An 18,410-nucleotide genomic window follows, 5' to 3' on the forward strand; every position below is an offset into this window, starting at 1 on the left:
CTCCCTTTGGACAGGTTGATGGTGTTCCACCATTTCAGTGATCGAAGTGAGCGACTGTCCACCAACACCAGATCGGTAAGTTGTCCGTGAGCTTGGTTCCACTGTTGTGCTAAGCATTCTTGTAAGGGACGCATTTGAAGTCGTGCGTGTGGGACTATGGAGATGCACGACGCCATCATGCCTAGGAGCTGCATGAACACTCTTGCTGGAAGAGATGGATGAGTTTGAAATTGAGAGATGAGATTTTGTATACTGGCTATCCTGGCTGTGCTGGGATAGGCAATGGCTTTGGATGTATCTATGGTTGCTCCTAGATACTGATGTAAGTGGGAAGGTTGTAGGTGGGATTTGGGGTAGTTGATAGTGAATCCCAAATCGTGGAGAGTTTGAATCGTGCGATGAGTGTGGAGAACGCATTTTTGGTATGTATTGGCTTTTATGAGCCAATCGTCCAGATAGGGGAAGACATGGATCTGTTGTCTTCTGAGATGCGCTGCCACGACTGCTAGGCACTTGGTGAACACTCTGGGTGCTGTTGTTACTCCGAATGGGAGAACTGTAAATTGATAGTGTTGCCCATCTACCACAAATCGTAGATATTTTCTGTGAGCGGGATGCATAGGGATGTGAAAGTATGCGTCCTTGAGGTCCAATGTGGCGAGGAAGTCTCCCTGTTGTAAAAGTGGGAGGACTTGTTGGAGAGTGGTCATGTGAAAATGATCCGAATGTATATACTGGTTTAGTAGTCTGAGATCCAGTATGGGCCTTAGTGTTTTGTCCTTTTTGGGAATGAGGAAGTATAGAGAATATACCCCTTTTCCCTGATGTTGAAGGGGGACTGGTTCTATCGCATGTTTTTGTAACAGGGATTGAACTTCTTGTTTGAGGAGAGAGAGATGATGCGAGGACATTGGACGTTGTTTGGGCGGTATGTTTGGGGGGGATTGTATGAGTTCGAGGCAGTAGCCAGACTGGATAATTTGTCTTACCCACCTGTCTGTGGTGATGGAAGTCCAGACAGGCAGGAATTGTTGGAGTCGCCCCCCGACCGGAGTGGAATGGTCTGGGGGGAGTGGTGGCAAGTCACTGTTTGGTGGCTGGTGAGGTGCGGGTGTTGTTGTTGTTGCCCCGTCCTCGACCTTTGTTATTGTTTCCCCTATAACCTCCCCGGAAGTAACCTCTGTTAGGGGATGTTTGTCCAGAATTTTTAAAGGTGGACGTGGTCTCAGTTGATGTGTTTTTGGAGCCTCCTCTATAAAAGGAGCGACGAAAGGAACCCCGGTTTTGATGAGACTGCAGTGCTCCCATAGACTTGGCAGTTTCATTATCCTTTTTCATTTTTTCTAATGCAGTATCCACTGCAGGGCCAAATAGCTGCTCTTGGTTGAAAGGTTGAGCTAGAATTGCGGTTTGAACCTCCGGTTTAAAACCGGAAATACGGAGCCAGGCATGTCGTCTGAGTAAGACGCCAGTATTGACCGCTCTAGAAGCAGTGTCTGCTGCATCTAAGGCGCATTTAATGGAGGCATTAGATATTAATTTGCCTTCTTGGATGAGGTCAGAGGCCTGGGACTTAAAAGGTTCAGGCAGATGTTGCATAAGGTCCTCAAGTTGGTCATAATGCGCTCTATCATACCTGGCTAACAGGGCCTGGGTATTCGCAATACGCCAATGGTTAGCCGCCTGCGCGGCGACCCGTTTGCCCGAGGCTTCTAAAAGCTTAGACTCCTTGTCTGGGGGAGGCGTTTCTCCAGTTGTCTGTGAGTTAGCGCGCTTCCTGGCATTTGATACGACTAGGGAGTCTAAAGGGAGCTGGGCCTTAATGTATGCAGGGTCTTGCGGGGCTGGTCGGTACTTTTTTTCGATGCGTGGGTTGAGAACCCTAGCTCGAACAGGGTCTTTAAAGACTTCAGTAGCATGCTTTATGACCCCTTTGATCATGGGCAGTATGTGAACAGTCTTTTGTGACTGCTCAAAGGTATCAAGGAGGAAGTCCTCTTCAATGGCGTCTGTGTGCATAGTAACGCCGTGGAATGTTGCTGCCCTATTTATAAGTTGGCCGTACCCTAGGTGGTCATCAGGAGGGGAGGGCTTGGAAGGGTAGGTAGTGGGGTCAGGCATGTCAGGTATAGGATAAGACCAGTCATCCATGGGTGCTGGGTCTGGGAACGTAAAAGGGTCGTTTGGGTCAACAGGATCATCAAATAAATCAGGGTCCGCCCCTCCCCCTAAGTCATCATTATCATCCTGTGGAGGAGGTGAATGATAGGGAGATGGTAAAGGTAAAGGTAAAGGAGAATCAGGAGGAGGGGGGGGGACGGGTTAGGAGGTAAAACAGGAGAGGAAGGACGAAGTGGTGAAGTAGCACAGTCCTTTTTCCGTATGGGAGCTGGGGGAGGTGTAGTGTCCAGCTTCCGCTTTTTATATGGGATGGCAGTCACATGTCCCGTTTTAGGATTGATATAGATCCGCTTCTGAGTAGGATCTGGTCGAAAAAGATCATCTGGCTCCGAAGGTGGTGTCTGTGACGTCCGCTTCGGGTCTTTATGAGCTTGTTTCGGCGGGGACGCAGTTTTCGGCTCCGATGATTTTTTCGGTGTCGACTGATTTTTCGGTGTCGACTGATTTTTCGGTGCCGACTGAGGTTTCGGTGCCGACTGAGGTTTCGGTGCCGACTGAGGTTTCGGTGCCGACTGAGGTTTCGGTGCCGACTGAGGTTTCGGTGCCGACTGAGGTTTCGGTGCCGACTGAGGTTTCGGTGCCGACTGAGGTTTCGGTGCCGATGGACTTTCAGGCATCGATGTTGAAGAACGTTTCGGTGCCGGTGGAGACTTCGGTGCCGAGGAACGTTTCTGTGCCGAAGGAGATTTCGGTCTTGGAGCCTGTTTCGGTGCCGACAATGGGTGTTTGGGTGCCGAGGGTGTTAAAGGCACAATTAGGTGAGGTTTGCTCGAGCCCGAGCCACCCACAGGCTTAGTTGTCTTCGGAGCCGGGCCCGAGGGCGGGGCTTCTGAAGAGGATTTCCGGTCGCGACTGGGCCCAACTGGCGGAGTCTTGACCAATGCTTTTTTGGATGGGGCAGGGGCAGGGGGGGTGGTACTCACACGCTGCCCTGGAGTGATGAGGTCATCGGAATCGTCGGCTTCGGACACGATCTCGAGATCTTCGGTGTCGTCTTCGGGAACATCTTGAGCAAAGATGTCCTCCGGTTCTGGAGCTGGTTTGGCCATAATATGGCGTCGAGCTCTTCGGTCCCGGAGGGTCTTCTTCGAACGGAAAGCGGAACAAGCTGGACAGGTGGACTCGTTGTGTTCCGGCGACAGGCAGAGGTTGCAGACCTCGTGGTGGTCACTGTGGGGGAACTTCGCTCCACACTGGGGGCATTTTTTGAAGGGTGTCCTGTCCATCAGCCGCTTCCGGAACCGGTCCGAGTTGATGTCGACGTCGATGAAATGAAGATTAAAGAGTTAAATTGATTGCTGGAAGTTTTCTGCTGGAGCGGAAAAAAGTTCATCCGAACCCAATGGCGGAAAAAAACAATCTGCCGATGGAGTGGATGCCCATGCGCACTGTTGTCCAGGGGAGGAGTCACCAACCTCGTGACCAAAGACTTCTCCGAAGACAACAACAACCTGCAATCATCCGAGCCCAACACCAGATGGCGATCTTATCCTCAGTGTGTGATCTGCAGCTCATATGCCTCGAACATATATATATATATATATATATATATATATATATATATATATATATATATATATATATATATATATATATATATATATACAAGGCTTATTGCTTTTTTATGTACCGTGGGACTCCCACTTCGACGACGGGGAATATTCAAGCATGTGAATCTATGAAAGACACCCCAACACTGGAGAACTTTTAATTCCAAAGTCGAATTTGGACACAGTTTTTTTTAAAGCAGCCTGCAAGGCCTGGCTTTAAAATGACACTAGACACTAGGGTCTCCAAACCGACATGCCCTACCATATACTTTGGGGCTTACAAGTAGGCTGTCTTGGCTAATCAGAATTATACCAATTACCATATACCTTTTAAGGACTGGTTATCAGACCTAAAGGCCCTTTGGGAGTCAATAATCACCAGTATCAGTCAACAAATGGGGGTGATCAGGGCAAAAGGATGACTTTCCTACAAACACAAAAATGTGGAGTTTTTTCCTGTAACAATATGCATACTCAAGTCTTCTGACAGTGTCCTGCTTCCATGGCGATACTACTGATTAGCAAGGAAATAATAAAAAGAGACAGTGGAGAAATACAGGAGGCAGCAGTGTTATAGCCTCTCAGAAAAAAAGGAAGATTTGACATAGCAATGTGGTGTGAACAACCTTCATAGAGGATGCAGGTGAAATGTCACAAAGCTGATGCCTAGTGGAGTCTTTGTCCATTGCTTGGACCAGAAACCCAAGTTTTAACAGTCCTTGTCTGCCAGAGATATGAGTGACCCTTCCAGTAGCCGCTTTGCTGCAGACACAGGGAGCAGCTAAGCAGAAGGAGCCTACTGGAATTGACTCCTAGGAGAAGGAAAAAGCCCTAGGGCTAAGAACCTCCACAAAGCCATCAAGGCACTGGACTGGACTTTAGGCCAGGATTCAAGGAAGTTTAGATGGTTGAAGAGAAACACAGGAACACCAGCAGGGAAACGGAAGCACAATGAAGCGAAAAGGTCAGACGACAGTTGATTTCCAGAAGATCCGGGACAAGACTGGAGTGCTGGAACCCCCCACAGGAGACTTAGAAGCATTGTGTCACAAAACAGACTGATTGTCTTCCTTTTATAGGGAACAAATAGGATATCACCTCATTGATGATATGACACCCTGTTGGATTGGGAAGCATCTATAAATTCAAATGATGAGGTAGCCAGCTTGGTTTGGGCACTATATGCTATCCTTGAGAACCTCACCCGAGGACTCTGAGAAACATAACTGCTAGGAAAATGGAGTCGCTGAAAATGTCTCCCAAGAACTCCTTCAGGACCAGAAATGCAGAAAGGATTGCACTGGCGGGCTGGTCACCTTGATGTCCGAAAGCACAGAGATTGCAACAGCCCACCAGCACTCCTGTTGTTTTCCCTGTATGTCCCACCGGTCAGGGCCTCGGGCCCCAGCTCTGGTTGGGTCGTCAGAAGGAGCACTACATGACAGGGTTCACATCAAAGGAAACAGGGGAGTTTAGAACAGAATACAAATCATCATCATGATTCTTTATTTCAGCAATATTTCAGCCATCAAAGATACAAATAAAATCATATATACAAAGGAAAAGTACAGCGTTAAAACAGTACATACACGTTCAAAGTCCAGAAAGAACCGCTGGCGCTAGCCACTATTTGAAATTAAAAAACTCCTTTTAATCCACATGGCATGCAGAAACTTAGAAAGGGCGAACACAATATAACCTGCAGTGTCAGATTTAAAAATTCTTAGTGCAACTGAACATTTCCGGAAACCCAGATTTTTACAAATTGGTACAATCCAGAACTTCCGAGCTCTACTATAAGCAGGGCAAAAGAATAAAATATGACATTCATTCTCCTTTTCAGCTCCACAACCTTGGCATTGAGTGGCCCTGTAGGATGACCATTTAATTGTGAGGCTCCCTGTTGGGAGTGAACCGAACCTCCATTGTATGTATAACTTCCTGGCCACAGCGGGATGAATAACATTCAAGAATTCTTCAAAGGAATATGAAGATTTAATCTCTAAAAATGATTTTACCATAGTGCCATTCTGCGAATCGTGCAGCCATACACTGCTGCAGCGTAGTTTATAGCACTCCGTAAGTGATTTCCCTGAGATCTCCCTGCAGGCCTTAGCTGGATTATGCCACATATCTGAAAGGCCCATTGTCAGTAGTTCTTGTTTGACATAGGTGAGCCAGGAGATATTCGCTGCCTTACTTGAGCTCAGTACTTCTTGCAGTTCGTTTCTGTACTGCAAGAGTTCGGGGGTTATAACCTCCTCCAGAACCTAAGGGGTTTAATAGATGATTCCTCCTGAATAGGGAGTAAACCCAAATCGAGCGTTAGCGGTAGTAGGGGTGTACTTTGGGGAAGCAGCAGCAACTGCCGCAGAAATCTATTCTCTACTTTGGCAATTTCAGGCCTGGAGGCATGCCCCCAAAGTTCCCCTCCATACAATGCCGCTGCTCTCGCCCTAGTTTTGTATATTTCAAGCACTGGGCTTATAGGCCTAAATGTAGAGGCATTTGACATCTTTAGGATTCCCCCCACTGTTTGGGACAATTTGAGTTGGGATTTAGCCAGATGAGGACCCCAAGAGAGGCTTTCGCTTAATGTGACACCTAAATATTGAAATGTCTGAACCCTCTCTAATCTGACCGAATCCAGAATTGGTGCTGATCGAGTGTGTAATGAGGGGTTGAATATCATAAATTTTGTCTTGTCTACATTGATCTGTAGACCGTGAGTACAGCAAAAGTTGTTAAAACCATTCAGTATGCGTTGTATCCCCATGGGTGACTTGGAAAGTAGGAGAGTATCATCGGCAAACATTATAGCCGGAACTTTCCTACCTGCCAGTCTAGGTGCATCGTTATTTGGCACTGCATCCAAGTGTGATATCATCCCATTCACATACAAACAAAACAGGGTTGGGGCCAGGACACACCCTTGCCTGACCCCCCTATTCACCGGAAACCTAGCAGACAATACTCCACCTCTCGCACACCTGACCTGTGCAAAATTCTGAGTGTGCAACCTCACCAAGATCCCCAATAATGTATTCGGAACTCTCAAATCCCGAAGCACAGCCCAAAGTTTCCCCATGGGCACAGTATCAAAAGCGGATCGGAGGTCTACAAACACCATGTAGAGGCTGCCACCCTCTATTAACACAGTCTTCCAGTACAGCATGACTAAACGGAAGATCTGGTCCATGGTGGATGTGTTCCTCCTGAAACCAGCCTGGTATGGGGAAAGAATTTCATTCTCATTGATCCACTCCTGCAAACGATCTAAAATGAGTCGTGAGAAGATTTTTTGGGGGACATCAATGAGGCTAATGGGCCTGTAGTTGACGGGGAGCAGAGGGGAGCCCTTTTTATAGATTGGTATAATCTCTGCTCCCAGCCACGTGCCCGGCACCTCCATACCACGCAAAATAGTATTAAATAAAGCGCAAAGATATGGCGCCCAAATCTTCGGTTGATCTTTGAACATATCCCCGGGGAGTTTGTCTATACCTGGTGCTTTACCTAGCGTCAGTTTTCCAAGGGCAATGGAAACATCCTCAGGGGTAAATTCCAAAACCTCCACATCCCCAGTTATAGGTATATGCAGAGGCATGAGATCTAAATCAGAAGTTGCTGCATATAGGGATTTGAAGTGAGTTTCCCACACCCCCGCGTCTAAATTAGCTTCAATCGCATTGCGGGGTTCATCACACCCTGTGTTCACGATGGCCCAGAATCTCCGTGCTTCCTTGTTAGCAAGCGTGGAGGCTAAATTCTGCCATCTCTCCCAGTCCCAATCTATTTTTGCCTGTTTCATTGCTTCTTTATACAACGACCTAAGTGAACGGATTTTTAACCTATCGGTGCCATCTTTAATGGCACTTACCAAATCCGTTTTTAACCTCCTACAGATGCCATTGTACCAAGAAGAGGAAAGGGGCACCCTGGTCTTGTTTAGTGGAACAATTGGGTTAAAGATGCCTGCTAGACTGTCCACCAGTTCCTGATGAACTGTAAGCAGGTTCACTGATACACCTGGGCTCAGGTCTTGTGCCCAGATATCACTTGCCTTAATAAGAAGGGGAAGAATTAGTGTATATAAGCTGGGGAATGCATCCCTCTTCTCAAGCAAGTTTCCCCACTTAACCCGCCTCCTATTGTTAGTAATAACAAGGCCGGGGTCCTTAGTCAATTCATTATGGCTTTTTGGAGTATGGGGAGATTCCATCTTCAACATCAGGGCGTTATGGTCACTATCCATTCTATTCAATACCTCCAGATCCACTATCTTTGGCCACATCCGAGTCTCTACCATAACATAGTCCAAGTGGGATTCATGATCTTTTTTGTTATAAGTACACTTTGAGGGAATATCTGAGGGCTTGCGACCATTTACCGCCCTAATCGAGTTATGTAATGTTAAGGTCGTGATCTGCATGGCCAATGGAGACCATGCTTTAGCGTAGGGGGACTTGCAGGGTGGGATTCCCCAGTACTTTTCTTCTCCCATCAACGCCCCCTCATTCAACCCTCACAGAGGCTCAAAGTGGCAATTGAAATCGCCAGCGACCACATACTGAGTGTCACGACTTAAGGAGTCAAGAAAAACCGATAATTCCCCAATGGTGCTAGACTCCTTGGCCAAAGTGGTCGGTCGGGAGTAGACATTTACCACTGCCAATTTATATGATGTGGGCCATGTCATAAGGACACACTGAATGTCATCCGAGTTGGTATTGATCGATTCCGCCTTACAGCCTAGGTGTACACCGACCCACGTTGTCAGGCCACCAGAAGGTCGGCCTTTGCCTCCCCATCGGGCCATGATGTTAAAGGCCGCGAACCCCAATCTATGAGGCTCCTCCCTAGCCCAAGTCTCCTGAAATAGAATGACATCGGAAGTATCAACAAAAGTACCCCATTCTGGGCAGGCTAGCTTGCTTTTCAAGCCCGCCACATTCCATGACATTATAATCATGTGCTCAGAATGCCCCTGAGTACGGTGTGGGGTGTCTAGTGAGTGGGTTGGGCACCCCTGCTGGTATATATCGGTTGCCCGTGATGAAGCATCACTACTACTTTCTGGATTGATTGGAGGGAGCTGCTCGCTAGAAATGCAGCCAATTTCCTGTGTGATGGAGTTTATGCTGGTCCCTACAGAATAAGTGGGAATCCCCCGTGTACAGGGGGGCAGACTACTTTCCCTTGCTACCACAGTGGACTCAGGAACCACTGGGTCACCCACAGTATTACCCAGTGTTACCTGGTTAAACCAACCCAGTCAATCAACCTGATCCAGGTAGCTATACCTGTTTGAGCAAGGGGTATAATACCGCGCCAAAGGCTGTGTATCACACCTGAACTTCCCACCTCCTCCCCATCGCGAATATGGGACAGAAGACCATCCTTTTTCCTGGGGCCTCGGATATTCTCTCGGGTAGAAGAACGTGAGGGGACGAACTCCTATTTTTGTGTCAGGGCTGAGTATATCCCATTTACAGATATATTCTGCTATCCTGGTATTCCTGAAGTTGACTATCACGCAATCACCAGTTAGAGATTTGGGGGTACACCCCACCCAACCCACCCTTCTAACCATAATAATCTCACTTCTAACATCAGGGGGCAAAGGCCTATAATTGTTAAACCATTGTGTTGTTTTATTTTTCAGAGAACTAAAGTTCTCTCTACTTGTGGCACTAAGTTCTGGTACCCCCGTGAGGACAACCAAATAAGGGCTTGCTTCCGGGGGCAGATCGATTCTCAGAGTAACTCTAGGGGCTTCTCCCATGCCTCCCTTTCGTGCTACCCTGCCAATGACGCTATCATTGTCGAGGGGGGCCGTTCCTATGTTGTTATGGTCTTGCTGCTGATTGTCGGTATGCCTGGCTTCATGTTGAATATGTGAGAGATTATGTATATTGGCAGACACTACCTGTGGTATAACCTGTGGGATGGGAGGTGGCCGGGTCTCTAAGCATGTAGAGGTAACATCTGTCACTGCCCCCCCAGCCCTACTGTTAGGAATACAATTACAGGAGCACTGTGGTCCTACTTTAATAGCAACACTGCCTGAAATACCCTTTATTTGCTGTTCAAGGTTGGTAAGATGGGTCGCTATACTGTCGAGCCTCTTTTCCAAAGGGCCAAGGAGGGAGCGCAGCAGCGCATCTAGTTTCAATGGTGAGAAATCCCCATCTACTAGGGGCGCTATAGCAGGAGGAGCCTGTGCCTGACCTAAGGACTCCCCTGGAGACACATGGTGCAAGGACAGCGAGACACAGCTTCCAGGACCCTCAGTGCCCGATTTGGGAGCCTCAGGAACTTTGTTATTCCGGCGTTTTAATTGTTTGACTCCCCCAGATTTTACTCTTAATGCACTAGGGGCTTGGGGCTTCATTTTTAGAGTCGACCCTGGGATTTTGCCCTTTTTGTTCCGTAGAATCGGTCCATGCCTGGTCACTGGGGGCGTTAAGTCTCTCGGGGTTAGCAACGAATCGTCACAGCTCAAAAGGTAGCTATGTGATGATTCATCTAAAAATTGAGTAAGAGGCTGGATGGTTATTTTAGTACCGGTACAATTAGGGGCACCCTTTGAAGCTTCAGGCGTGCGGGCAGTAGCAAAGTGGCCCAGCGAAGATCTCTTAGCCAGGGCAAGGTCCTGCGAGACTCTACGTTGCATAAGATCTATGCCCTGGTCGATCACAGAATTAGCTCTTACTATGAAGTGATCCAGAGTACCAGTGAGGTTGCCATAAGGAACATGATTCCTACCCTCTTTAGTTGCCATAAGACTGACAGGACGGTGGAATTTATAGAGTAGAGGTGGTTGTACACTAATTAGTTGCTGCAATCAACCTAAACAAGACTAGGTACAGTCATGAAGCATGAAATATTACTAAAAAGTATCAGAGTTTGGATGAAAACACATACAGTTTCGTCCACAGAGTGTGGAGGGGAGGCCCGGTCCGGTCTCCACCGGTCTCAAACGGGCTACAACGGGCCCGCCCTTTGCCCGGGCTTAGCCCGCGCTGCGTCCCGCGCTGCGTGACTAAGGGCACGTAGTTAACTACCTGAACAAACGGGGCGGAGTCCCAAAGGAAGAGGCAACAGGTGTGAGTTTTCACGCTGCTGGCTGCTGGTCCTCGCAGTCCTGTGGGCTGGCTCCCTGTGCGGCAAAGAATGAAGATCCCGAACGGCTCCCGCGAAGCGGGGGCCGTGAGGCGTCTTGAAGTGTCCAGAGGGAGAGGCGGAGCCCCAAAGGAAGAGGCAACCGGTGTGAGTTTTCACGCTGCTGGCTGCTGGTCCTCGCAGTCCTGTGGGCTGGCTCCCTGTGCGGCAAAGAATGAAGATCCCGAACGGCTCCCACGAAGTGGGGGCTGTGAGGCGTCTTGAAGTGTCCAGAGGGAGAGGCGGAGCCCCAAAGGAAGAGGCAACAGGTGTGAGTTTTCACGCTGCTGGCTGCTGGTCCTCGCAGTCCTGTGGGCTGGCTCCCTGTGCGGCAAAGAATGAAGATCCCGAACGGCACCCAACCTATGATAACATCCGACTCCTCATATAGATATCTCATGGCCATTCATCTGCAATCTAGAGATTAGACATCTTCCGCCAGCTTCAGTCATAATTACAGGAAGTCTTACTCTAAACACTGAACTCTAATCACCAATCTCTGATCATCACAGCTAAGGCCTCTTACTAGAAGACCACCATCAGTGAGCCACCTTTTGGCTTTGCTTTTTGCCAATCTTGTTCAGCAACTCTGTGCCCTCGGCGGACCCTAGGCTCCTTCCTCCCCGAAGGCTGCTCCGCCCGGACACGGGTGAAAGCTACGAGAGAGCAGAGAGCTCCGGTGTTCCATAAGGGAGTGCTCCCCTCGGCTAGGCGCTCCCCCTAAGCATGCGCGCATGCGTATTTCTTCGCGCACGCGCGTATGCATCAACAAAACATTCAGGCTGTATTCAGGCTATCAGTATCTGCTCCCCAGCGCACAAGTCAACGCGCATGCGCGAAAGCATTGCCTTGCCTTTTGACTGCGCATGCGTCATTCTCATGTATTCAAAGCTCCGGTGGCAGCGTTACCTATTGTGGATGTTGGTGCGTGGTGGCAGCCTTACCTAAACGCTACCAGTGATTGTGGATGTTGGTGCGTGGTGGCAGCGTTACCTGTCGGTCACCTTAGTGATCACAGTACCCAGGTGAGCTGTGGCCGTACGGCGAAATAGTGAACGCCTATATATAGATAAGGTTCGCCCCTTTGTGGCCGTTCGGGACGGGCGGGTGGGCAGAAAAGACTTTTCCTTCTTGCCCAGAGAAGACGAGTACAGTGTCAGCTTCCGCTCTGCTGCTGGCAGCTGCCCCCATCTCTCTCTCTTTCTTCCTCTTCCCCCTCTTTCTGTCTCTGTCTCGCTCCTTCTCAGTTGCTGAAAACCGTGACTTCAAGCTCTTACCCTATCTTTCCTTTAATTGTTCCCCTATGAAATGGATCCAAAAAATAAAGAAACTCTTTTACTGTAAATGTGCTCTGCTGCTGGCAGCTGCCCCCATCTCTTTCTCTTTCTTCCTCCTCTTTCTGTCTCTGTCTCGCTCCTTCTCAGTTGCTGAAAACCGTGACTTCAAGCTCTTACCCTATCTTTCCTTTAATTGTTCCCCTATGAAATGGATCCAAAAAATAAAGAAACTCTTTTACTGTAAATGTCTTTTTCTGACATTTTACTATTCTAAAGTGCAGCCTCGGGCGGAGAGAAAAAAGGTCAGAAATACGAAAAAGAACTAAATAAAGCAAGCCAGAGTGGTCGCAAAGTGGCCAGATTGGTTGTATCCACACCCAAACATATTAGGGCCACTTTACAGAGTTTGCTAGTAAAACGCTTCTTTCATTTTCTCATCTTTCTTTGAACAACGGGGCCTATTTACAAAGAAGTGACAGAGCAGCGGCGTTAGCCTTCTTGGCTAACGCCCCGCTACGCCACTTCTGAAACGCAGGGCTGCACCCTATTTACAACAATATGGTGCAGTCCTGAGTTTCCCCCTGCGTTTGGCGCTAATTTCAGCTGCCTAGCGCCAACAGTCACTCTTGCACCATAGTGCAAGGGCGCCTGTGCTGGAGGGAATGATTGTTCATGTTCAGGAAGGTGCCCCTTCCTGCACATAAACATTCTTAAATGGTGATTTATAACTTCTATGTGTGCTGCTATGTGCAGCACATATAGAAGTTGCAGCGCGTCCATTTTTACATTATTGATTATGTGCAGGAAGGGACACCTTCCTGTACATAAACAATCATGCATGGTCTTATGCTGTTTTTATGTGAGCTGCACAATGCAGCACACATTAAAAAACAGCAAAATCGAGGAGAAATAAAGCATTTCTCCTCGTTGCGCCCTGTTAAGACCACGTTGTTCCTGCTTACATTTATCATGCTTTACTTAATCTTGCAATCCATATGAGTAATTGCTTTTTGTAAGATGTTATTACTTTTTTCAGGCAGCATATTACTCTTGTCTAGTGCATAATTTGAATTGAGTTTCATCCAGGTGTCTATAGCGGGTCAGTGCAGTGCGAGTTTCTCTCAGTGGGGCAGTATGTTGCTCAGTGGGGGAGAGGATGTGGCACTATGGCTAGAGATATCAAATTTAGAACTGGGGAACCAGGTTCAGCCTTCACAACCAGCCCACCAGATCACTCTACTTAGGGAGCACATTCCCATGCTAGACCACAGAAGCCCCCGTCAGACTGTACAAGTCCTGTTGTCTTCGCACCAGCAGGTGGACCCTAGCGATAGCAAGTGTGGGTTAACCTCAAAAGCCTGTCCATCACAATCCGTGCTGAAGTTCACCTCCAGTCTTGCGGGCAGGCCTACAAAGCAGCGCACCCCAGAGTCACAGTGACTCTGTCACTGATGTCACAGGACCCTTCAAGCCAGTCTCCCTCACCCATTGGTATCTCCATAGGCCTTGTTTCAGCACTAGTAGCTGCCACTCACCAGGGATCGGCAGTGCAGGATTTGCAAGCACACCAAACTAAGTTCACAAACTTCACGGTCTCTGCTTCATGCACAAGCACTTTTGTTATGGGCTGCCTGCTTTGGGGCCAACAACATTCAATCAATCAAAGCATTTATATAGCGCACTACTCACCCAGAGGGTCTCAAGGCGCTAGGGGAGGGGGGTCCGCTACTGCTCGAACAGCCAGGTCTTGAGTTGCTTCCTGAAGGCGAGGTGGTCCTGGGTCAGGCGGAGGTGGGTCGGGAGGGAGCTCCACGTCCTGGCGGCGAGGAAGGAGAAGGAATTATGTAGCAATGGAGAATAAAATGATGCCGCAGTCTTGACTAAATTAAGGCTGCAGCGTAATACAGTATATTTTCTGATACTTTATTATTTTTATATGTACTAACATAACAGTCTCTGCACATATTTTGTCTCATTAGTTCCAGTGTAACATACAAATGCAGCAGTGAGAAAGGTGACCAGTCAACCTTTTCAAAGGGCCAACCACTTTTCAGCAACATAAGTCAAATTGTTTAGTAACTTTTGATCCGTTTAAGCTACAAACAATTTATTAGTTAAAATCATCAGATTATGCAGCAGAGGATGTATTATGTGGCAAATATGGCAAAGCCATAATTATGTTGAAAATATTTGAAAACTAGGATATATTGCCGTTCATGTTTGAATTGCTCTTATGGAAAAAGGGAGAAGTGATGATGATAGAAACTGCATGGCTCGGACACAAATGGGTTGTGATTCCACTTTGTTGCATATTTAGGGCATTCTGTGATTGGAAACATATCCCACTTTTTGAATATATTTTAATGTCAATAGCTCATTAAATCTTTAATTAACCAGTGTATCCATTGGTTGAATTAAATAATGCAATAAGTTGTAATTGGCCAGTGAAATGCCAAACAAATACGAAAAATTGGGATGTTTGGCTCTTTCTGGCCACACCTCTGACTCCACCCACTGACCCAATCCACAGGTTATTCCCGCCCTCAGATTCTCCGCCCACAGTTCCCCTACTTTTTTTCCCCCACTTCGACCACTGTTAAAACCATCCACTTGTTGGAAATGTTGTCTTTTTATGACAGTTTTGAATTCCAAAGTGCAGCCTGGCGACGGATAGGAAAAAAGGTTCAACATAATTAAATAAAGCAAGATAGAGTGGTCGCAAACTGGCCAGATTGGTTATTATTCACCTCCAAACACATTAGTGCCACTTTTACAGAGTTTGCCAGTGAAGCGCTATTTTTGTTTTTTGGTATGTTAGTTTGAACAATATTGTTTTCCCCGTATGGGGAAGCGCACCATTCCTGGAGGTACTGCAATACTTAGTTGGCACGTGGAGTGGAAATTGTTTAATGTGATCTGTGTCAGCTGTTTTTCTTACTTTAGTTTATAAAATGTGTACCGCTGCTCTGTTCAGGGATGTGGTCTTTTTAAACCATACTGCTGTCATGTTAACTTTTCAGGCAAAAATACTCATTGATTTCTGAATAATGTAAAAAAAAGTTCACCACGTTGTTCCTGCTTACATTTCACTCGCGTTACTTAAACTTGCATTCATTATAAGTGTTTACTTTTTCAAAGGCTGTTTTTTTTCCCAGGCAGCATATTACTTTTGTCTAGTGCGTAATTTGAATAGGGTCTCATCTAGTTGTTTATAGCGGGGCACAATAGGGTTGTAGCTAAAAGTACTGCAAGTTTCTCTCAGTGGGGCAGTATGGTGTTAAGTGGGGAGAGGATGTAGCACTATGGCCAGAGTTGTTGAATTTGGAACTGATGAATTATTGTTCAGCCTTCATGACCAGACCACTCCCCAGAGGGAGCACATTCCTATGCTAGACCTTAGAAGGCCCCACTACACCTTAGGAGCGCTGCTGTCTCATAGCACCAACAGGTGGACCCTAGCGGTGGCAATTGTGGGTTAACCTTGAATGCCTGTCCACTAAAATCCGTACTGCAGTTGACCTGCAGTCTTCCGGTCAATCCTACGAAGCAGCACATCCTAGAGCAACAGTGACTGTCACTGAGGTCACAGGACCATTGATGCCAGTCCGACACACCCTTTGTTAACCTCTATTGGCATTGTTTCGGCAGTGCAACTCACCAGGGATTGGCAATGCAGGATTTGCACGCACACCAATCTAAGTTTGCACGCTTCAGGCACAAGCACTTTTAACTAATTGTTCTAGCAGGGAAGCCAGGAAAAAATACTAAGTTTTCAGATTTTTACATTCCTCATTCAGCTACCAGATTATCATGTCTTGCCCTCTTATACTTTACATTAAAGGTTAATTTTAATAAAGTGTTTTTCTTTAACCCCTCCCCTGCTCATGACGGACCCACTCCGTCATGAGCCACGGTTGCCGTGTGCTCATGACGGAGTGGTTCCGTCATGCTGCGGCCGTTGGCCGCCGCTCCGCCCACGCGGCGCTAATTCCCCGCCTGTGCGGGCGATTAGCGCAGTGGGCGGAGTCATGACGGAACCACTCCGTCATGAGCACAGCTCAACCGTGGCTCATGACGGAGTGGCTCCGTCATGAGCACAGCGCCACCGCGCTGCCCCCCAACCCCCCCCAGCGCTGCGGCGGAATTCCCGCCGCAGCGAAGGGGTTAATTTGTGGCGCTTTAGTTTACAGCGTGTGACATCCAAAAGCCACAACGAAGGTCAGATTATTTGAGCTCTGGCTCAAAGCTCTCAGTGGCTCGCACACATTTTAGTTTAATCTCACACCACCTGCACTCGGTGGGAATGTGGATACTGCCAAAGAGTTAATTAGCTTCCCTGTTTGTGAGGGGAAAAGTAGGCCAGGAAATCAGATTTTATAGGGAACACTCACCTAGAACAGTCTGGTGTGTACTGGGTGCAGTGAAACTACAAATACTGGTCCTGCCACTGTGGGACGGATCACATAGACCGCCCTTTAGTTATGTGTTCTGCTGATATGATTCATTACTTCCCTAAATTCTTGGTCTTTGCAATGTTTGTAGATTGTCCGGTATTTTAAGCCATCTTTCTCATTGTTGTTTATTTTCCACTTTTCCTTTGGATTGTTTAGGACTCCCAGCCATTGCCACCCCTGTTTATTTAATATTTGTCCTGTATCTGACAAATGTGAGCATTTTGATGTTGTTGACATGTTTAGTGCTCCCGTACCGAGGGGGTTGGGACACAGGGTGGGAGCGTGGCCTGCTGGTAAACGGACGGTGCGTGCATTCTTTTAAATGGAAACCTCTTGAGAAGGGCGACTGATAAATAGGGGCCTGGGGGAGGAGGGATGTGACGTTTCCCTCATTGGAAAGTCTTTCATTAACTCTTCAATACTCTTGTGATTCAGTCGCACACAGAATTCTATTGAGTGGTTGACTTGCATCAATGCACTTGCCTTTCTGTCAGTGCATTAAAAAGCCTTCCAATGTGTCCATAATTGTTTCCTGAGGCAAGCATGAGTTCCTGAATCAGACTGCATGACCCAGTGTGTAATAATTGCATAGCTCTTCAATCCCTGGCGGCACAGCACCCCGTATAACGTGCTGCACAACTGAACACTTATAAGGTCCCAAAAGCGCAACCTATTGGCTATGCTGATGCTTGTTCACTCCAGTGAACTCCACAAAGAGCTGATGACTCACCTGATGGTCTTTGGTACAATCTGTATAGAAAGTCCGCACTCTCGTGCTCCAAGTACTGCACCAGGCGACACATTTGTCCTAACAACTGGCTTTATTAATTTTACTTAAGGGATGCCTGGCTGCCAAGAGGATATCAACCACCTCTGGAGTAAGATCAAACGTGTTCAGCTGTCGCCGCTCAATCTCCATGCACGGACATGGATTTTTCAAATGCCTAGGCTGAGAACCCAGCCCTGCTAAAGCAATAGCAGGTTCTCCCGTGGACACAGCCACATTAGAGTACAGATACTCAAACCCAGGAATTCTGATTATCATACCCTCTGTGCCCAATTGGGGTCCTCTGAGTCCAAGTTATCCAAGTTGGTCCTAATATTCTTGAGCGTGAGACAGGAGTGGTATCGACAGGAGGGCAAACAGGAGTCTCACATAAGGCGTAACGCACATCTGAGTGAGAGATGCCTTGGAAATATTGTTCTGCAGAAGTGCTGACATTGCTCGTTCTTGATGGTGGCAAATAGATCAAGCCAAGTTTCTGCCCATTCGTGGAAGAGAACCTGCCGTTGCCTCCAGGTGTAATTGCCGCTCGTGATCCACTAGGCGCTGTCTGCTGAGCCAATCCGCCAAGACCTCTGGCCTCCTGGTCAGAATACAGCTTTTCCCCTCATGCAGCACCCCCGTTGAGTGCCTGCCCCCAGCGCTGCAAGGTTGGTGCTCGAGGCTTCTGTGCCTCCTCCCGCTCGTCTCCGCTTCTGTGCCTGATTCTTTCCTCCTTATTCTTGTCTTTTAATTTTTCTTTTCCTTTTCATGTTCTTTTTTGCCTTTTTCTTGTTCCTTTATTTATTTATTCTTCCCAATTCCCCCCTTCTTTTTTTTTTTCCTGCGTTTTTCATCGCTGCTGCCCCCACGTGTTGGCGCTCCCGCCTCTCAGCTGTCCCACCGTCCCAATATTAAATGGCAGCAGCGGGTGCACCAAAGGCAAGCCGGTCTGCGTCCCGACCAGTGCCAGGGACCCTGGTCCTTCGACCCACCAGCACTACAGCTCCCCGATCCTCTA

General features: G+C 47.7%; 1 protein-coding gene across 1 annotated transcript in view; it reads right to left on the reverse strand.

Annotated features, from left to right (window-relative positions):
• The window catches only part of LOC146866629 (uncharacterized), a 465,524-nt gene that overhangs the window by 71,762 nt on the left and 375,352 nt on the right, over positions 1-18,410 (reverse strand). Inside the window, exon 2 of the mRNA XM_085600076.1 lies at positions 13,862-13,988. The gene's annotated coding sequence lies outside the window, so the exon portion shown is untranslated. The remainder of the gene's footprint in view (positions 1-13,861; positions 13,989-18,410) is intronic.

This window comes from Triturus cristatus, chromosome 1_2 (assembly GCF_964204655.1).
Source record: "Triturus cristatus chromosome 1_2, aTriCri1.1, whole genome shotgun sequence".
In the NCBI taxonomy this organism is placed as follows: domain Eukaryota; kingdom Metazoa; phylum Chordata; class Amphibia; order Caudata; family Salamandridae; genus Triturus; species Triturus cristatus.